Source organism: Coturnix japonica, chromosome 1 (assembly GCF_054131305.1).
Source record: "Coturnix japonica strain WE chromosome 1, WE-NBRP24, whole genome shotgun sequence".
Taxonomy (NCBI): Eukaryota; Metazoa; Chordata; class Aves; order Galliformes; family Phasianidae; genus Coturnix; species Coturnix japonica.
This window is the reverse complement of record NC_140663.1, coordinates 29,459,663-29,473,567: the sequence shown is the minus strand read 5'-3', so window position 1 is coordinate 29,473,567 and position 13,905 is coordinate 29,459,663. Positions and strand designations below refer to the sequence as shown.

General features: G+C 37.2%; 1 protein-coding gene across 11 annotated transcripts in view; it reads left to right on the top strand.

Moving 5' to 3' along the window:
- The window catches only part of TAFA2 (TAFA chemokine like family member 2), a 174,375-nt gene that overhangs the window by 63,357 nt on the left and 97,113 nt on the right, over window positions 1-13,905 (top strand). The window lies entirely within an intron of this gene.

Here is a 13,905-nt window from a genome sequence, read left to right as displayed (position 1 = left end):
CATATGGAAGATCTTCTGACTTGTCATCTGAACAGAGGGTTTAAGAACGGCTATCATTTTTTAAAGGTACAGTTCCCCATGCCCAGTGGTCAGCTTACACTTGGCTTCCAAAAAAGATTCTTATTCCCTTTTATGGAATATACTTATACTACAAATACATTTCTAGCATTTTCAGTGATTTGCAGTTCCTTAATGCTTCTTTTAGCAGACTCCAATCTTTGGCCAAATATATTAAGATGATGCCTACGAATCTGTATGTGAGAGACAGAAAGACAGATAAATAATCCATTTTTTGTAATCATCTGCCACAGCAAATCTCCCTGAATGTTCAAGAAATTGTATGAAGTTCCTGTTAAGTTGTTGTTATTTACTTCACAGCGGTAAAAAGTAGATGCCTATTTTAGACAACAAGATCCTTGCTTTGGTAAAATAAGCTAAAATAATACTTTGAAGTAACTGCAGTGTCATAATGATGAGGGGAAAAGATGCTGAATGAAATGACACTGCTTTGATTTTTATGATGAATTAGTCTCTTATGGAATGGAGAGCATAAGATACTGTTTGGCTAAAGCGCTTGATTGGGAAGCAAGAATGAAGCCCAAATCCCTCTTAACCAATGAATTTATTGCACAGTCCTTTAGGTAGAAAAACAGGACATGGGGAGATTGGGAAACAGGAATGAAGCCCAAATCCCTCTTAACCAATGAATTTATTGCATAGTCCTTCAGGTAAGAAAACAGGACATAGGGAGCTTACTGGATCATCATAGTGTAGCAGCCTTTCTGTACACTGCTTTTTTTTGGTCTTAAGTGGAATGTGTAATTTCCCTGTTGTTTGACTCCCCGGCTGTAAGATAGAATTAACATTTTCCCTCCTTATGAGGGAAGAGCTGTGGGACGTTACCTTTATTAATGAAAGCATTGTGCTTGACAGAAGAATAATTTGAGTCAGACTATAAACATTTTTTTAAGGTTATGTTACTTCAATTGATATTTCTTAGTATGTTTATTAGTTATGTAAAAGCAATGAATAGTAATTGTCCATACAATTCTCTATGTCCCTGTAAGCTCATCATTATTATATTTTACTATTGGTTTTCATAAAATCATACATTTAGTTCCCAAGTTTCATTTTTCACTGGATCAACTGGAGCAGCTATAGAAGATTGCCCTTTTACCGCATACCTTTTGAATACAACAGAGGAAAATACAGTTTTATTATTTCAAGAGCTGAAAGAAGATAGTTCAAAGAGTGTAGGCAAACAATGATGAGAATGTGTTGACAGTGCATGAAATCTTTGATGCGGGTTGCTTTGTAAAATAAAATGATTTTTAAAGGATGCAAAGGTGGCTGTTAATACCTCCAGTTATAAACTCTCAGGAGAAAACAGTCATCCTTTGCTGTAGCATTGCATTTCCAGCTGAAGGAGTGATTAATGATTTTTGATACATGTTGTGTAGTACAAAGGTTCATACCAGAGGCTATCTTGATGCTGATAAACTGTTTTTATGTATCTATTTGTTTTCTTCGTTTTTCCGTCACCTTTTGTAGGAAATAAAATAAATTTTTATATATATATATATATATATATATACACACATACATACATACATACATATATATATATATATATATTAATAAAGAGTAGGATTCAGAAAACAGGACAAAATTTATATTCCATTTACACAGCCATGTAATATTTGTCAAAGAAGAATATGTAATCTTTTTCTGTATCCCACTAATTCATGAATTGCTATCCATAGAGCAAATGCCCTGGTGGAAGCAATGGAACTCTCATTTATTTTGCACACCTTTGGCTCAATTAAGAAATTACATAGTTCAGTTTGGTTCCATCTAGAATCGATCTGCACCAGTGGTGTTGTACTGTGTGCTGCAGGAACACCAGAAAGCACTCTACCTTGATAAAAATGCTGAAAACTGTCTACTGCTCACTGAGGCTCTTGATGAGTCATTCTTGCACCACAGAGACCATGGCCTGTGGCAAACCATCCAAAAAATTCACTGCAAATCTCTAGAATTCAAGCATAGAGATGCTATTTCTGTTATGTGTTCATTAAGGGTTTACTTTGTTAGCACCTGGTTGCTTACCTATCCCTAAATGTTGGTCAGCATTGTTAGAATCTAGCTCCTGAAAACAGTCATATATTTTTGTACAGTGCCGTGTATAGACAGGCTCTAAGCTGGGTATCTTGCTCAAGATATTATGTCCTTATTCATGGAATTCTTTAAACAATACTAGCCCTTCAGCAGGCATCTCAGAACAAACACAAATACTACAGGGAACTCAGTCCCTGATATTTTTAATGTTAAAAGCAAACATAAAACAAATAACCAGAGGAAAAATGACATGTACTCTAAAGTATTAAAAAGTTATCTTTATGCACTTCAAGAATGTTACTATATTTGTACATCTTGAATTCTTTGCAGCAGACACATTCCCCACTATAAATCAGTTTCCTTTTGTTTTCCTGATCTCTCAGTATTTATATCTTCTTCACAATGCATGATATTTATATCTAAATTTAATGGCATGATTATATATTAAACATACTTATATGAACCATGTTTATTAACATGGTGTTTCACAGTTTTACTTTATTCTGTAAGATGCTTATTTATCATACTGTGCCTTCATAACAGCCAGTTTAATGAATGCAGTCTTCATGGCTGTTTGGATCCTATGAGTCCCGTGGGTAACTTACAGTAGTTTGGAGAACTGAAGCTCATTCTTCTAAATTTGCAGCTTTGGCCCAACCACTGGGCCATATTTTTATCTGTAATAATGCTTGTTTTTGTTTTTCAAGGTGAAGGAAACTGAAATGATATAGCTGTTACAGACCCATGCACTGCATTGAAATAAAGTATGACTCAGAGTATTTCTGTATCTATACCTCTTGTCCTCAAGGATGCAAGTATTCCTGCTTTTGATAAAAGATTACTGAAATACAAATACAGAACTGTTTCCTATCAAACATGCAAAAAACCATTGGATATCTATTACCTCTGAAAATATCTGAATAGAAAACCCTTTATTATCTGAAAGAAAAGGATATTTTATAAGAACTGTCTGGAACTGACAGAGTATCTTGCAGGTAAAGTATGGACTGGTTTTCAGACAGGAAATGAGAACAGTTTGAAGAATCTGGATTTCTGTCAAAATTAGCAATGATAGGGTAGTGTCCTTGATAGTTTCACTGCAAAGACAGAGGGGTTGGAAAAAGTGTTTGTGCAAGTATGTACAATAGAGAGAGAGACAGATTGTTAGGTGCAGTAGTACAGTTCATTAAAACATTGCAGCTGTTCCATTATTATTTCACCTTCAGATATGACTGCTTTATATAATACATATTTAAAGGAAGCTTATGGTTCTCAGGATCATAAGGTCACCAGATAATTCAGGCTGGAAGGAACATTAGGAGGTCAGCCAGTCCCTGCCCAGCCTGGGCTGCTACGGGGGTTCTTCCTTCCCAGGGGCAGTGTTTTGCATTTCTCCTCATTTATTTTCATGAAGGTCCTTGAAAGTTCAGTCAGTCCATTTCTTCAGCCCACCTGAGTCCCTATGAATGGTAGCCTCGCCCTGCAATATATCAGCTGGTCCTCCATAGTTAGGTGTTATCTGCAAATATGATGAGAGTCCACTCAATTGCCCTCTCCAGATCAATGATACAGGTGTTAAGAAAGATGGGTCTCCAAATAGACCCTCACATCTTACTGGTCTCTATGCAGTGTGTGATCCATTGTCCACACTGAGCCCCCATCATTTTGGCAATTTTTTACCCATCTGGTTGTCTATACCTACAAACTGTAATGTTCTAAGTTCTATACAAGAATACTGTGGAAGGCAGTGTTGAAAGCCTTGCTGGAGTTGATTCACTTCCACTGCTCTCCTGCTGCACATATGCAATCATTTTCATCTTCATTCTTTATGAAACTAAGCTATGGTGGATTTATGTGTATCAGGACACAAACAGTGAGGGTATAGCTACAGGCAGCTTCTTTATCTAACAGACCAGCCAGTTCTGTTGCCTGGCTGTTTTAGTTCAGCTGGAGAAACCACATGAGGTTAACTACACTGACTGCTTACATATGTGCTTAACTGTTGAAAAGGGTTGTGCAAACATTCATTTATCCTTCTAATCAATTTTCTTCCTGAAGAAAATGTTGATGTTAGAAGACGTCTACAGAGTATAACGTACATGCAGATGACCCAGTAGCAGCTCTGTAACTTTGTTAACTTGTGGATTAGGCTACAACATTAGTGGAGTTATGGCTGAGATAACCTTCTGTTGGGCGGCTGATGGCTGAAGTGGTACAGAAGTTGTGGTAAAGGAGAGATAACTTGCACATAGGGAATTCATTAACTTGTTTAGAGTTGGTGTGATCTCTGAGTGGCAGTTAATATCAAATCAGTTCTCTTGGCATAAGGAGATAACTTGAAACTGTAACTTCTTGAGTTAAATTTAGTAGTTTTCCTGGGTTGTTGTTACTATGAAAAACATACAGAACTTCTAGCTAGAACATGGATTTCTCTTTAAACAACAACAAAAAAAGTAGTGATGTAAAGTATTGTCTCTGCCACAGCTGAGAAAATGGAAAACTCTTGAATGCTTCCCGAAATGTTATTTCCTCCCCCAAATGGATCTATTTAAAATATGTGAATACTATGAAATGCTGTCTAACAAATGGTATTTGTCTTTAAAATAACTACCAGACGCTTCATGACATGGATTCATCTAAAGAACGGTATTGTATCTCCGAATTCAAATGATGACCTGGGTTGTGCCTGAAAGAAACAAGGGATGATTTTTTATTTCTTTTTGTTACCTTCCTATCTGAGGTGGAAAGTGGATGATGATTAGAACTGGGGTAGGGTAAGAAGAGAATAGTGGCTTAATGAAGTAGCTCTGGCTTATAACATTGGAACCTGCAGATCTCTGCTCACTTAGTAGCTGGGATAGCTTGGTGTCAGACCACAGCCACTTTGTCTAATCCATGGAAAACATTTGATATCACCCCAGCTGTGGAAAACTCAAACTGGAATTTTATTTTTCGTTGCTTTTGTCATGTGATGATGCTAACTTGCTGGTTAAAGGTGAAGTTTCAGTTCAAACTTTCAGTTTTTTATTAAATATGCTCCCAAGGTGATGTGAGATGGCTGATAAAGAGCAGTGTGATTATTCTGCCCGGAGAGTGTGGCCTTTGCCACATTTCCTTGCTATATGCTATGCTCCTGTATTATTCTTCACAGCTAAATGTGCATTAATATGTGGAGTGATGTCTTAATTTTAGTACAGGTAATGTGTTTTGAAAGGGAAATTAAGCAAAAATTTACAGTTGTGCTTAATCAGCCTACTGTAAAATTATGTTGCAATGTGACAGACATGTTGAGAAGGAGATTAAAATGTACATCTCTTGGTTAATATGTGAAGATGGCATTTACAAACTGGTATGCCAGAAGGGTTAGCGCTTATCAGCTGGAAATGTACCGTATATCTTGATGGAAGCTAACATACTGAAGTACTTACTAGGATTCTTTTCACTGTGTATGAAAGACAATTAAGAAGAAAGTGTAATGCAAGTTAGTGTGTGTGTGTAGAATGTCATTAATTGTCTTGGTGGTGTGCAGACAGTATTTTACAGTAATTTTGTAGCAGTAGTAGAATATTAATGGCATGCAGCTTTGACCTGATATCAGTCATTGAGATTTGCATATCATTTGCATAGCTTTTTGCATATAACATATTAATCACTAGATTTTCATACTGCTAGGGTGATGGGTTTTGAAAATGATTGCTGTAGCATTGCTCCAGACCAAGTGATCACCTTCTAAGTTTGTCTTCTTTTTTTCTATTATTATCATCATAGAAACACAGAACCTCCACAGCTGGAAGAGACCTACAAGATCACTCAGTCCAATCATCCACACATCACCAACACAATGTCTAAATGTTCCTTGAAGATCTCCAGGGTTGGTGACTCCACCACCACCCTGGACAGCCCATTCCACTCTCTGACTGCTCTTTCAGAGAAGTAATATTTCCTGATGTCCAGCCTGAATCTCCCCTGGTGCTACTTGAAGCAGTACCCTCTGGTCCTTATCACTAGTTACACGAGAGAAGAGGCCAACCACCAGCTCACTACAACCTCCCTTCAAATAGTTATAGAGAGCAATAAAGTCACCCCTGAGCCTCCTCTTCTCTTCTCCAGACTGAACAATCCCAGCTCCCTCAGCTGCTCCTCATAGGGCAAAAATATCTTTTTTTTTTTTTTTTTTTTTTTTTTTTTTTAAATCATGATTAATAGAAAATGCTGGATAGATAATGGCAATACAGTTCACTGTTAGTCTGTCTCAATCTTATTTTTCCACTTTATTTAAAAGTATGACAGTTTTTGTAGTTAAAGCTGTGTATTTAAGATGTGTTTAAATAGAATAATGATGATGGATTTGGAAAGAGTGGATCACCGAATCATCAGAATGGCTTGGGTTGGAAGGGACCTTAAAGATCATACAGTTCCTGCCATGAACAGAGTTGCCAACTACCAGATCAGGCTACCCAGCCTGGCCTTGAACACCTCCAGGGATGAGGCATATTTAGCATACTTTATCTCCCTTGCCAATGACAATCTTCACTTACTCCATTTATATTATTTAGCTTTGGATTCCTATGAAGTAACCTCATGGGAAAAATCTATACTCAGAAGCCAAGATTGCATTAGAGAGATTTTTTAATCTTGTTTGGCCTCCTGAGTTGTGGGCGCTCTGCCTATCTATGAATGCTGATTTTCTGCACTGGAATAACTAAGCATGGACCTATGTGCACAGGTTTATCCTAAGTGCATTTAGTCATGACCTTGCCTTATTGTTCAGACCTCATAAATAAGAAAATGGGCTTGTTCTAGCTGTTTGTAAGCATCTTCTCCTCTCTGTATATGTCTGTTTGTTTGTTTGTTTGTTTGTTCTGCTTGTCAGTAGGAGTAGCTTCTCTTGAGAATGAGTTCAACCCAAATATAATGAAGAAGTGTCAGCATATTCCTAGAAATGTGATCTTGAGACATCAAACTCAAGGACAACTTTTACACTGAGTTAGATAGTGATAGGGTGACAGCTCACTGTAGTATTTTGCTTTGACCTAATCTTTTTACATTTTGAGAGGTATGCTGCAAGTAAGTACTGCATAGGAATCCAGAGTGGCAACAGCTTTTCTTCCATGTTAGTATAAGAGAAAATTACCACTTTCAGAATGCTTTTCTTCCTGACTTTTAGAAAGACACAGTATGCAGCAAATTCAAATTCCATTGGCCTGTAGTAAAATTCCTGGTTGTACTAGGCCATTGCATCAAGTTCAGCTCTTATTTCTTTTTAGTTGAAAGGTTACATACATTTACACTGACATGGCAGGATTAAGGTGGATGCAAGTGCTCTTATGTTGTCAGTAGACCATTTTTCCCCCCTATGTTTGTTTTTAGTTTCCTGAATAGCTATTACAGTTCTCATCAGGGCTGTCTACTGGAGTTCCAGTGATATCAAAGATGTTTTCATGGAATCATAGAATATCCCAAGTTGGAGCAGGATTCAGAAGGAACTTCAAGTCCAAATTCTGGCTCCCCATACTATCACCCAGAAAACAGAGGATATGTCTGAGAACGGCGTCCAGATGCTCCTTGAACTCTGGCAAGCTTGGTGCTGTGACCTCTGCTTTGGAAGCCTGTTCCATGCCCACCATTTTCTGGTGAAGAACCTTTTCCTCATATATAACCTGAACATCCCCTGATACAGCTCCATGCCATTCCCTCAGGTTCTATCACTGTCACCGGAGAGAGGACGTCAGTGCTGCCCCTCCATTCCCTTTTGTGAGGAAGCCATAGGATGCTATGAAGCCTTCCCTCACTCTTCTCTTCTCTGGGCTGAACAAAACAAGGGACCTCAGCTGCTCCTCATATGTCTTCCCCTTCAGACCCTTCACCATCTTTGTAGTCCTCTTTTACTACTCTAGTAGTTTTATGGCTTTTTTGTACTGTGTTTTGTTGTTAACATGCTTTTCTCCTGGCCAGGCTTTGACATCATGAACATTCTCAAAGAACCTTTGTGATTTCAGTAAAAGACAGATGATTACTTTTCATCCACTTACTTTTTAAATCATTTTTTTCATCTTTATTTAAAATAGCAATTTTTTTTACAGATCCCAGAAAGCCTCTGCTCAAGAAGTGTGTCTGTATTTTTTGTTTGGAGTCCATAAAAGGATTTGTTACATAGATCTTGTTTTACATTAGTTGACAAGAGACATAGTGCAGCCAGCTATTTTTGGTGCCCAGCAGTAGTGGTGGTGCTTTTAGTAGGCCATACGTATGTTATTCTCAATAGCTTCCCAAGTAATTGAGAGTTGTGATAAGTTCTTTAGTGAGATAAATTTGAGTTGAAATGAGTGTTTTCCTTCTGCCAGCTCTGCTTTTGTTGTCTAGATTAACTTTTTCCATTGATCAGGACAAACCTTGACCAAAGATTACTTCTTCTTTCCATAGATCAAAACAATTGGCTTTGGTCTGTTCAGGCAGGTTGTACCCCTGCAGATGCTTTCAAATGGGCTCTGCATGTTGACTTGGTGCTTTTATCTATTTTACTGGTTTTGTTCAGCTGTGCCAATCAGTCAGATGCGACAATAATAATCCACTTTCTAACCTTAATCAAGCAATCTTATGGTAAGTCTGGTGCAAAACAAACAGGATATGCTTCATGCTTTGCCTTAAATCAAGTAAGCTTCTAATATATTGGCCTTCCTGCTGCACAGGAGTAGACTAACATGCTGTATTGATGATACTGTGTTAAGTTTGCATTTTCAGTAGCACTTTCAGCAATTGTAGTAAAAAGAGAAAAGAAGAAAAAAATCCAGATGCTGGTGCATTAGGCACGGCTTTCTTTTGATTTCTGCAATTTTTTTAGGAAAAATTAAATTAAACCTGTTTTCATTTCTCTCTTTTTTTTTGAGTGGTGAGGATATATCTAGAGAACAGAGAAGCTGCAAAAAGATAGGAGTGACAACAAAGTCATTTTAATTTCAGAACTCAAACTATCATCCTAAAATCTGATGCACACAGTAAATGTGGAACTTTTCTTCTCAGAATCTAGTAAAATAGTATTGCTCAGTATTAAGTAAATATGATTAAAAGTCTCCAGTCTGCTGCCATGAGATTGCTCTCAAGTTGTTAGCAATCTTCTCTCCTATTTTAAAATATTATTTATAAGAAACATTTTTTCTTTTTTCATTACAAATCTAAAAAATGGATAAACTGAAAAATGAATTATTACAGAGCATGTAATTTCAGACCATAAGCACACCTTTTTATCATAAGAAAGTCAAAAGGAATGGATCTATGTTTGCACTAAGATGGACTTCGCATTGAAACAAATATGTTTTTGAAATACATTTCTGAATATCATAATAGTAGAGATTAAAGTAATATAAAATTGCATTGATTTTTCTGTATAATTTCACAGAATTCATACTATGGGTTTGTACAGCTCTACTGTGCTGAAATAATTAATTTTAATTCAGATCCACTATTTACTGAATCAAACATTTAACAACAGTGTTTTAGAATAGAAATACTAATTTAATAAAGAATGATGGATCAACTTAACTTATCACGATCTTCCTCTTTGGTGGTTTTTCTCCTTTACTTTCAGTTTGCATTGTCTCAAGGTACAAATCAGGAATAGGTCATGCATGGCTGCTTAGAGGTTTCTTAATTACTATTATAATCCATTTGAATAGTTGATAGCTTTGTATTTCCAAATATTGTATCTCATTTTGCTGAGGAATCGTCACCACAGATATTCAAGAATAGGCCTGTTAGGGAACCAGTAGCAATGAAATCCTTTGTAATCTTGCAAAACATATTTGTCATAGTCTGTCATCCAATTGAATGCTTTTCGTTGCAGCCTTCTGGTCTATTTTTCTGTGAAACCTGGCTGACATCTGACCTGACTGCTCAACTGTATCTTTAAAGCTGGAGCTATCATGCATTGTGGTTTCAGCTAGAGCAGTTTAAATGAAAAAAAAATCATGCTACATGTAGGCCAAAAATGTAATCTTTGCTAGTCTTTTTATTTCTATTAAAGAAGGAAAATAGTGTTATCAGGTAGAAGGCACCTGTAGAGTAGAGACATGGCCTCATTGCTTACTGTATAAAAGCTTTCTCAAAGCACCTTGCATTACATCGCTGAGAAATGCCCACAGTGATTTTGTGTGGTAATGGGGAGCCAGAGTTCGTGGCATATCAAGTCTTACATCTACGGACAAAAGTTTGCTGTGGCTTCATGATGCACATGGTATGCTGCAGGGCACTCGTGCAAGTGGGCAAAGCTGACCTTGTGCTCAGTACAGAGCCAGGTGTGCTCAGAGAGCCACTCCAGCTGGCTGTGTGCTCCTACAGGGTGATAAAAGGTGAAAGATGCAGATATGGACTTGGGAAAATGACAGCCTACCTACACAGTTACCAGTATTAATAGTACAGTGCCATCAGGAATAAATTCCTTTTTAACATTAAAAACAACGACAACAGAAACAATAAAAAACCTCACCAACCACAACAATATTCTTTAGCTAACAACAACAACAACAAAAAGTAATTTCCTCCTGACTTGAACTAATGTTGGTCTTGTTTAATGTTTATTCACCAGCTCACAAAGGAAGGCACTGCATATAACAGCACTGCAGTGCGCTCGCTCAGCACTTGGTCAAGGTTTAGCTGAAGTTCAGGCTGCACAGATGGGTAATAGTTTGAAAGTGCAGATGGAATTTAAAGATCAGCAAATTCAGTGGGAAATCTGCTGTATTGGAGAGAGGGCAAAAGCTGAATGAACCAACAGCTTGAAGCAGAAATATTCAGATCCAGCTGGTTATTACACAAATTATTTCAGCCTCTACTAGCCTATAAGCTGTGAGGACAAACAGTTGATGTTTTGCAGGAATTAGCTGCTTCCTCCCTATTCTCTTAAACAAGAAGTGCCTCTCAAACCTAATTAAAATATATTTTTTGATTGAGCAACGTTTTATTGGGAGCTAGTGGGAGACAGAGGAGGGAAAGGGCTTAAAAAGCAAGGCAGAACTAAAAGATGTGTATAGCAAAATCAAGTGCTGGAGATTTTAATCTCAGTTTTTTGTTGTTGTTGTTTTTTTGTTTTTTAATCCCAAAAAGGGAATTAAAAAGAAGCCAGGTGAGAAGGAAGGACAACCCATGGTTTTCATCAATCTGCAGGTCACACCTGTGCTGAGAGCCTGCTCCTTGTCAGGGCTTGCTGTTTCCCTTAAGCAGCCTCCTGGGAGAGAGGCATTTCCCAAGAAGAGCATGAGGAAGAGTTTCCAGCTACCTGCCCCTTTCCCTGGGATGTGCCCATTCAATCTTTTTCCATTTACCTGCTTCCCACTAATGCCAAAATCACCTTGTATCTTCAGTGGCTTAATCTCATGCCAGTGCAGTGTGAACTTTAGTTCTTTCTTGATCTGTTTAGTCTAAAATTTCCAGTCAGTTGTAGCTGAACAGTGCAGTCTCTCCTTGCATTCAAGTAACTGTGCTGTTGTTTACTTTTTGATTCTCACTTTGCGTTCTTTTAGAAAAGTTTTGATTTATGAGGCAAAAAGGGTAAAATTTGAAGAACTTTTTTTTTTTTAATTTTAGATCACTTCCATGTTTTATTTTATTTATTTACATATTTTATTTTATTAGAGCTCAATAACGTTCTAGTATTTCAGTAATAAATATTTCAATAAATGTTTTCCAGCTAAGCCGTAAATCAGATGATATTATTTTCGAAGTACTAAGTTCCATATATATGAATTTCCAAGAATAACGTGAGATCCATCATTCAGAACAGAAATAAAAACTTCAGCAATAAATTTATTCCTTCAAGCACTGATTTAAAAAGAGAGAGAATACTAAAATTATATAATCAGATGAATTAACGCTATAAATTCTTTCTCCCCTGCTGCCAGAGATTGTCTCATAAGTGAAGTCATTGTGGTCAAGCATTTAAATTCATAGTTTTTTAAGTCTGTAAGTTTTTTCTTCAGAGCTATGTATTTCCATACATTTAAATTTTAGTTTATTAAAAACAAAGCAAAATGACAGAACTTTCAAAGCTGCCGAGTATAATTAATTTTGTATGCATATGTTCATAATAAAGATAGATAATAAGTGTGAAAACCCCAAACAACTAATTCTGCACCATAGTGTGTTAATGTCCTATTTAAAATAAACATTATTCTTTATGACAGTGGTTCCTTGGAGCCCTGCTGTAGGAGCTGAGTCCTTCCACATAAACCAGAAGAAATAATTATGAAGTCACTAAGGATTTTTGTACGAGCTTATTGGAGCCAATACTCTGGAACCAAAAATTTTCTGTTTATGTTCTTCTATAAGCTGAGCTATTTCTTCCAGAAATACATTGAAATTTACTGTGATATATTTGGATACCATTGGGAAGCCACCACCATCAGTGGTTGTGATGGAAAAAATGAAAAGATTTAAATATCAATTTTTAACAGTTTTTGAAATAACCCTTGCTTTCTTTTTCCAGTCTCTTGAGGATTTTTTTATTTTTTTTTTCTTTTTGGTCACAGAGCTTAAACTACGCATCAGACAATAAAGAAAGTGAAAGCTGTTTGTCTTCTATTTGAACTAAATGTTGATGCTGACAGGATCAGAGAAGAGCTTCTTTTTGAAGGAATCACAGCATGTGATTGTTCCTTCCAGCTAAGAGTTTATGATTGAAAACAGAACTGGAGAGGACCTTGCGAGGTCATCTACAAGGATTTAATAGGGGAAGATCCAAGCATTTATATCAAGGATCTGTTGATACTTGTTTTCAGCTTCCACTTATGAAGAGTCCTCTGAGCATGCAGCAGGAGTCTGAAAATGAAAAAGAAATGCTTGTGTCATTCAGGGAAAGAATACTAATCCCATAAAGTGAGCATCTCATAACAGACATTTTGAAAGAGTGCCAGTGATCTAAGCTAGTTTTGCCCATGCTAACCGGAGTTCCTATGTGTAGGACTGCTCAGAGCTGTGCAGAAATACTGTGGGTTGGTAAATACAGCTTTCCTTAAGAAAGAGATATCAGAGCCATCTGGAACCGAACATGGACAGCATTGGGACCACTGCTTCCTGATCCTTGTAAGGGTTGCTGTGGAAAAATTCCTGTTTGCTCTTCCAGTGGTTTTCATTGCACTTGCAAAGAAACCTGATGCTGGGCTGTAAGATTGTGACCGTGATGCCTCTAAGAAGCAGTGTCTTTATGTTAAGCATTATTTTGCCTGTCAGAGTAATGTACGGAGGTCCCACAGTGTGAATCTGCATCTGCCTGACATTTAGAGAAAATACACTCGCACAAAACATTCCTTAGCAGAAGCTGACTGACCTAATCTCATTAGTATAATTAGATAGCACCATCATTTATCAATTCCAGCCATCAGCACATAAGGAAATAGCAAGGAATTTATGACTGAAAATGGCTGTTAACACTTTAATAACAGCTAAAGTAGAAGCTTTACAGAGAAAAGAGTCTGCACAAACCTCTACTAAACCTGACTATAAGAAGGAGATTGGGTTGAAAAACATTAAAAGTTCTGGCAGGGCATTTATGTCACTGGGTTTTTTGTGTGTCAGATTCTCATGTACCTGTTGGGCAGAGTTAAAAAGTCCATTAGGACAGTGGAAAGTGCCCATCACACTTCCACCATAGATGCAGTAAGATAGATAGCAGTAAGGTAGGTAGTAAGGTAGTAGATAGCAGTAAGGTCTCCCCCGAGCGTCCTCTTGTCCAGACTGTACAGTCCAGTTCCCTCAGGCACTCCCCACAAGATTTGTTCTCCAGACCCATCACCAGCT